The sequence below is a fragment of the Gracilinanus agilis genome, chromosome 4 (genome assembly GCF_016433145.1).
Source record: "Gracilinanus agilis isolate LMUSP501 chromosome 4, AgileGrace, whole genome shotgun sequence".
NCBI classification, from domain to species: Eukaryota; Metazoa; Chordata; class Mammalia; order Didelphimorphia; family Didelphidae; genus Gracilinanus; species Gracilinanus agilis.
Genome location: NC_058133.1, coordinates 165,441,260 through 165,449,832, shown reverse-complemented (window position 1 = coordinate 165,449,832; position 8,573 = coordinate 165,441,260).

Sequence of the window (8,573 nt, the reverse complement as noted above, 5' to 3'; positions counted from 1 at the left end):
GTCTAGCCCAGTGATGGTGAACCTTTTAGAGACTGAGTGCTGAGCCCTGCCCTCACCTTCCCTCCCAGATTGTGTGCTGTGCCCTCCCCCCATTTACCCCACAGAGGGGAGGGAGGAAGCACTTCCATTGGGCTGCTGGGCAGAGCAGTGGGTGAAATGAGGAATATCCTCAGCAAGTATAGAAAGAGGGAGGGGAGTGGTCTGAGTGCTCTGCTCCCCTCCAGCTCTGCCACCTGTGAGTTGCCCACCTTACCCCATTGTGGCTGCTGGGTGGAGGGACGGGCGAAGTGAGGAATGTCCTCAGTGAGTGTAGAGAGGGGGAGGGGAGTGGTTCTGCCCAAGTCCCTCTGCCTTTCTAGTAACCAACTGTGGATGGTGGTGGGGAGAGTGGCTGTATTCCCAAAGAGAGCGCTCTGTGTGCCATCTTTGGCACCTGTGCCATAGGTTAGCCATCACTGGTCTAGCCCTTACTATTCTTCTACCTTGGGATCAATACTTAGTATCTATTCTAAGACAGAAGGTAAGATTTTTTTTTTTAAATTCTTGTTGATGAACTAAATGACTTTCTATACAAAGCCTTTGCTGATTCCCTCAATAGCCAGGGCTCTCCCTTTTTCCTTCCCTAAATACCTTGTATCTATTTTGATTTAATCTGTATGTACTTATTTAATGTTGTCTGCCTGGATACAATGTAAATTCCTTGGTAGCAAGGATCAGTTCATTTTTTTTCTTTGTATCTCCCACACCTAGGATGATGCCTGACAAATACTCAATAAATGCTTGTTACTTCTGTCTTGGTCACTAACATCCTTCCAGTTACTTGTGTTCACGACTCCTACATCCTCCTCCACTTCTTACTCTCCTACTCCCTGCATCCGATCAGGAGCTGAGCTTTCTTGTTTCTACTTCCACAGGTTTCCTTCTCTCCACCCAAATAAGCCACCACCCTAGTTCAGGTCCTCATTCCTTTTGTCCAGATAATTGGAGTTACCTCTTCATTGCTTCAAGTCGTTTGCAATTCCAATCTATCTTCTACACAGCCACCAAAGCGATTTTCCTAAAACATAGCTCAGTCTTACTCAAGAAACTCCAGAGACTTCTGTTACCTCCGGGATCCATTTGCTACTCCTCTATTTGGCACTGAAAGCCTTTCACAACCTGGGCTTAGTCTACGTTTCCCACCTTATTATACGTGACTTCCATTCATGCATATTCTGGTCCTGTCTAACTAGTCTTACTGTTCTTCATACACAGCATTCCATTCCCGGCTCTGTTCTCTTCAGCTGCCCCCAAGACTGAAATGCACCCATTCCTTACCTTTACCTCCTTCCTAGAATCCCTCAAGTGCCACCTTCTATGTTAAGCCTTTCCTGATCTCCTCATTGCTTTGCATATATTTTGCATATATTTATTTAATTTTTAGGCATTCATTCATCCAACCTATATTGGTCATCACTAAACTTGTCTGACCAGGATTTTGCAGAATGTTTCATTTTAGAAATCTTTTTTTTTTTTGTTTGTTTTGTTTAACTTAGATATGTTGCTCCTAGAACAGTGTTTTGTCCTAAGTTTAGAATGGGAGTTAGTCAGTACGAAAATTCAGATGAGCTTTTCTGTATGTGATTTTTCTACAAGTTTAAGCAGTAATTCATATTAATACCTAAATATGAAGCAAGGTACTATCTCTGTTGAATGTGTCCTTATTTAAAAGTTTTAATAAATGTCCATATCCATCTATGTATATTTTCCTCAAGAGCATGCAAATTTTTTGAAAGCATGGGATGACTTCTCTTATCTTTGTGTCCTCAGCACCTAGTATGGTGCGTGGCAGATAGTAGTTACTTAATAAATGTTTATTTATTATTATTATTTTTTTAAACCCTTACCTTCCGTCTTGGAGTCAATGCTGTGTATTGGCTCCAAGGCAGAAGAGTGGTAAGGATAGGCAATGGGGGTCAAGTGACTTGCCCAGGGTCACACAGCTGGGAAGTGTCTGAGGCCAGATTTGAACCTCCTGTCTCTAGGCCTGGCTCTCAATCCACTGAGCCACCCAACTGCCCCCAATAAACGTTTATTTTTTTAAAAAAAGTTTTGTATCACATATGTATGTGTACATGTATGTACACACATATAACCCTTACTTAAAAGTGTTTTAAAAGTGATATGAAGCATGGATTCCAAGGCAGGAGCAGTAAGGGCTAGGCAATGGGGGTTAAGTGGTTTATCCAGGGTCACACATATATGAAGTGAGGCCACATTTGAACCCAGGACCTTCTGTCTTCAGGCCTGGCTCTTTATCCACTGAGCTGCCTAGATGCTTCATGTCCAATTCCTCTTGATCCCATTTGGGATTTTCTTGGCAAAGATACTGGAGTGGTTGGCCATTTCTTTCTCCAGCTCATCTGACAGATGTGAAAACTGAGGTAAACAAGGCTAAGTGACTTGCCCAGGGTCACATAGCTAGTTAAGTGTCTGAGGCTGGATTTGAACTTGGGAAGATGAGTCTCTCTGACTCCAGACCCAGCACTGTGTCCATTGTGCCATCTAGCTGCCCATGCATTTGGTTATGCCACCTCCCAAATATAGTAGGCTAGACAGGGAATACTTTTCCCTCATTGTCATTTTCATATTCTCTTCTATCGCTTTCACTAAGCAACTTCTCCTTTGAAGTTCCCACTATACAAATTTATCACCCAATCCTGATCCTGATGACTATTATCTCTAGATTTCTCATACATTTTCCTCCCTTCCTCCCTCAAAGAGTTCAGATTGTGGCTGAGTCTTTTTATCCATCCCAGCTCCTGCTCTTTCTTTCAGAGGACTTTAACAGACATGTTGATTTTTTTTTTTTGGATACAATTTCTCTGCACCTCTATTTCCCCAGTTCCTATATCATAGTCCTCTACTCTGTGTCAGTGACACACAAAGATGGTCATACTCTTGATCTTTCCACCACCCATAAATAGTCAGTAAACATTTAAGTGCGAGGTATATAGTTTGAAGTGCTAAAGATAATGACCAAAGACATCCCAAGGACCACAGAATCTAGTGGAGGAGACAACATGTAAACATCTAAGAATGAAGAGGATATATAAAGGACACGCTGGTGATAATGATCAGAAGTAAGGTATTATCATTAAGGATGGATAGCAAAAGGTTTTGTGTGTGTGTGTGTGTGTGTGTGTGTGTGTGTGTGTGTGTGTGTGTGTGTGTGGTGGTGGGATTTTATGTGGGAGGGAAGGAAGAAAACCAGGGAAGCCAAGAGATAGAGACAAGGAGGGAGAGAATTCTAGCCATGGGGAGAGCCAGGGAAAATGTCCAAAGTTGGAAGATGGAGTGTCTTGTGTGAGGAACAGCAAGGAGATGAGCGTCACTAGACTGCAGAGTATGTAGGAAGAAGAATGGACAAGTGTGTGGGGTTGGGTAGTAGTGGGCAAGTTATAAAAAGCTTCGAATGCCAGATATAGGATTTTATATTTGACCCTGAAGGTGATAGGGAGTAATTGGAATTCATGGAATGATGGAGTGGGGTGATGGGTAGAGTAATATGGCTAGATCTATGTTTTAGAAAGATAACTGGCTGCTGAATGAGGACGGACTGTAGTGAAGAGACTTGTGGCAGGGGAAACTAGCCAGCAGCCAACTTTAATAGTTCAGGCATGAAGCCATGTTGAATGACAGTGTCAAAGGAAAGAAGGGATACCCATGAGAGATTTTACAAAAGTAAAAATTGATAGGACGTGGCAACGGATATGGGGATGAAAGTGAGATGATGCCCTAGCCAGTGATGGACAAACTACGGCCTATGGGCCAGCTGAGGGCCCCCTGAAATGTTCTATCCTATCCGGTAGTGCAATATTATTAATCCTAATCTGACGAATGCAATGAGTAGGATACAATACAATGAAAGTTGCCTTAGAAACAGACTGACAGATGATCATTTCCTTTCCTTTGGCCCCCTCTTTAAAAAGTTTGCCCATCACTGCCCTAGACTGAGAGCCTGGGAGACTGTGAGGATAATGACATGTCTTCAACAGTAAAAGGGAAGTTAGTAGGAGGGGGAAGACTTTTTTTGGAAAAGACATTGAGTTCAGTTTTGGACATGTTGAGTTTATGAGGCATTCAGTTCAAGATGTCCAGTAGGTAGTTGAAGATGTGAGGCTGTAGGTGAACCAAGAGGCTAGAGCTGGTTAAGAAGATTTCAGAATGAGCACAGAAATGATAATTTAATTCATGGGAACTGAGATCACCAAGTGAAATAGTTTAGAGGACCTAGGACAGAGCTCTGTGGACTGCCCAAAGTTAGAAGCATTCATTTTCTGAAATTCTATTATTGGGTCATAATCTTTTATCATTCCTTCTTTTGCTGTACCTGCTAAACCCCATTCTTTATGGTTCTTTATTCCCTCCTAAATTCTTTTGAAAACAATCATCTACCATCCTCATTGGCTATATTATCTTCTTTTCCCTTTCTTGACCCCTTATTGAATCAACTTTACATTATACTCTCTTCCCTCTTTTCCTTTTCTCTGATCATGCTTTGCCAAGCCTCAACCTCAGATTACTTCCATCATCTCCCTTGTACTCTCCTATTAACGTGCTGCTAAGCAAGCTGGAGGAAATCAAGAAACTGCTAATTGGTCTAATACAAATGAGTTATCTAATCTCAACTGGGCCTTCAACCCAGCAAAGCAAACATGTTTCCCCTCAAGCCTCACACATGGAGGGAGTGCCCTTCTTCAACTCTCAAAGCTGAGGATGACTCATAATTAAAAAAAAAATATTGAGAACAATTGTTCTTTTTCCCCTCACAACCCCCCCCACCCCCCTTCTTCTCATCTTACAACATTCAGACATTGAAGTGGCCCTTCTGACCAAGGCAAACTCCTTTTCAAGCATCCTTGAGTCCGGGCCCTTTCAATTTCTCTAGTCAATCACCACTTTCATCTCCACTCTCTTTAATCTTCAATCTCTTCTACTGGTTCCTTCCCTGCTATCCTATAAACATCCCCATGTCTCCATGATCCTTAAAAAAATTTCAAGATCTTCCCCATTTGATAGTTACCCCTCTTCTCCTGTATTTTTCTCAGCTACTTGAAAAAGCCATCTATACTAAGTGCTTCTACTTCCTTTTGTCTCTTACTCTTTGAAACTGTAGATTGGCTTTCAAACTCACACAATCAAAACTTGCCTCTCTAGTTACCAAATTACCCCCTAATTACCCAATCTAATGGCCTTTTCTCAATTCCGATTATCCTTGACCTCTTGCATCATTTTATGTTGTCACTTTCTAGGTTTTCATGGCACCGTTCTCTTCCAGGTCTCCTTCACATGATTAAATGGGTGTTGTCCACAAGGTTCTATCCTGTGACCTTGTCTTTTTTTGCTCTATACTCACTTGGAAATCTGGAAGCTAGGTGGTCCAGTGGATGCAAGTGCTGGGCCCAGAATCCAGTAGACTTAAGTTCAATTCAAACCTCTGACACTAGTCATGTAATCTTGGGCAAGTCACCTGTTTGTCTCAATTTCCTCAACTATAAAATGGGAATTATAACAGCACCTACCTCCCTGGGATATTTTGAGGAGCAAAAACCTAGCATAGTACCTGGCACATAGTTGGCACTATGTAAGTGTGGACTATTCTATCATCAGCTGCCATGGGTTTAATAATCATCCCTATGTAGATGGTTTCCAGATCTATGTATTTAGCACTGGATTTCTTTGCTGAGCTAGTCACGTATCTCCAACAGTCTCATAAATTTTGAAGTGGATTTCCTAAAGTCCTCTTAAACTCAACATGTATTCTTTTCTTCTCTTCCCTTCTTAATTCCTCCATCAAGGGCATTCTCATCCCTGGCAAGCAGGATCACAACCTAGGTCTCTCATCCTCAACTCCTTAGTTCACATACCCACTGCCAAAATCTCATCATTTCTATCTTCACAACATCTATTGTCTCCAAAGCACTCCAGGCTCTACATAACCTGATTCCTTCCTAGCTTTCCAGTCTTACACTTTCCTTTCCTCCCTTTCTACTACAGCCTAGCTACACTGGCCTTCTAGGGGTGTTGAAAATATAAACAATTCCCATGCCTTTGCACTGGCTGTCCCCTTGCCAGTATGGCTCTGTCCCATTGCCTTTTGGATTCCTCCAAGACTCAGCTCAAATACTACCTTCTACTGGCCTTTCCCAGGCCCCCTCTCAGCTTACTCCTATCTACTCAGAATCTTGTTGCTAGTTATATGTGTGTGGTCTCCATTCATACGCTATATTCTTTTGAAGGCAAGGAGTTGTCTTTGAATCCCCAGCTCTTAGCTGACACTGTGCTTATGTGGAAAAGTCTATGTGAATGAAAAAGGACAATAGTTAATGTACTAAAGCTCCCCAGGCTTTATAGCCCTGGCTATGCTATATGTCACTGGACACTAGAATATGTGAAATCCCAATATGGAAACTCAGCAGACATTATTTAAAAGTATTTTATTTAACTTTTTAATTTCTGAGGTAAAATACTTTTTTTCTTTCAACTTCCATAACAAAATACAGAGCTATCAGATACCCCTGGAAAAAATATGTATATTATACATATATTTCTATAACATTACATCATATATATATAATATATATATGCAAAATTTTGAAGACTTTATAGAAAGTGGAACATCTAAAAGGCACTGCACAATGGAGTTAAGATTACTTACATTTTTATGTACATATACACAATTTATTCTGCTTAAGTGGATACACCTAACCAAGTCACCTTCTGTAAGTGAACATCTCATTCACAAATCCCTGCATCACAATTCTAATCAACTTAAAAGAATAAGCCTAAAGGTCTCAAAACAATTTTCAATTGGTAGTTTTCTTTTTTTCAAAAAAGAAACTAAAACCAGAACAGTTTAAAAAAAACAATCAGATCAAAATGTTTTCTTTTTAAACCAAAAAGATAAAAATCGAAACAAACACCAAGAAGGATCTGTAAGACAAAAGTTAAAGTTATTTTTGCTTATAAAAAGAACAGAACAAAACAAGAAAAGTCATTATGGAATAAATAAAAAATAAGGGATAACCAGCCATTGGACTCCACCTGCCGGGTGAGAAGTGAAACCTTGGCTATGGTTTTTGTTAATGCTTCTTAGGTTTTTCTTGGCCCACTGAAGACTAAACTAAGGTATGGTAACTCCCTGTGTTAATAGGATGGAGATGAGGGTGGAGTGGGCCTTGGTGAAGTATTTATATTTCACCCCTAACCCTCTTAAAAACAACCAAAAAACAGTGAGCTATTTGATGAGGATGGATGCCATTAAGTCTCTTCTCTACAGGTTTTTTCCTAAGGCTATAAAAGCCAACTGCTCACAAGAACATACTCTTGATTTGTTAATACAGGTGGATGTTGAAATGTCAACAGATTTAAACTTGTCAAAGTTTAAACATTTGGCACAATGGAATTTGGAAAAAATTATAAAGTAACAAACAAACAAAAAACACCCTTGTTTTCATTTCTCCCTCCTCCACCTGCTGCTGCTAGACATTGATGTCACGTCCCTGGCTGGGAGGAGTCCGGCTTATAACAGGTAGGGCTGAAGTGCTGCAAAGAGGTTAGGAAAAGGAGGTTCAAAGTCCCCTCCAGCCCTAGCACCACAAACACTACCTTCCTGAGGACCACTTCTAACATCAGTGACTTCAGCATTGCCTGACAACCTGAGTAAGCCCAAGTTTGGCTCTGAAAAAAAGGGACCTTCCTAATCCCAGCATGCAGTGCAATCAATAAACTAACCGGCGGAATGGTGATTATAGAAAACAGATTAAACACCAAACATGTTCATAAAGCCAAACAACAATTTTCATGGAGCTGAACATTTTTTTTTTTTAGTGTGTTTTTCAAGTGTGAAATCAGTGAATTTTTTGTTGAAACAGAAGCAGCATCTAGGAATTCTGGCACTTGGGTTCTAGGGGGTTAAAGATATGCATTATGGATTTTTTTTTTTTAAAAAGGCCTCGTGTTATCTATTCCTGAGTTCATACCAACACCTGGTGGCCCTCTCTCGGGGATGTGGATATGGGAAAGGGGGATGGCCAGACAGCCTCCAATATACCAAGTAGCATTTTGCCCCCTTACCCCAGTCCCAAGCATACCTTCCAATTCAGAGGTAAGTCAAGGTGCTAAGAGAAGAAAAAACCCACAATAGGTACCGAAGGCAACCTATGGGATGTCATTGCCAAGAACAAGGGTCCCCTTGCAGCCTGGCCAGGGCCTCTTTGATCAAGGCTCCTTCCTGAGGAGTGGGAAAGTTCAAGTCACTTACTGATCTTGATTCAGTTAACTGGGTGCATATAAAATCAAGATGGCTCACTGGGAGATGAATCAAGATGCTGACATTAATCTAAGCCATTTCTGGAAATCTTAAAATCCACACACCCACTTGCTCCAACCCTTTTCTTGGCCTCTCATATTTGCTACTCTCCAATAAAAAGGCTTTTTCTGAAAAGGGAAAAAAACCTTAAACACATCATCATACTATATACAGCTAAGTTAAGAGTGGGGTGGAACTGGGCTTCTCAGACCCGTATTGC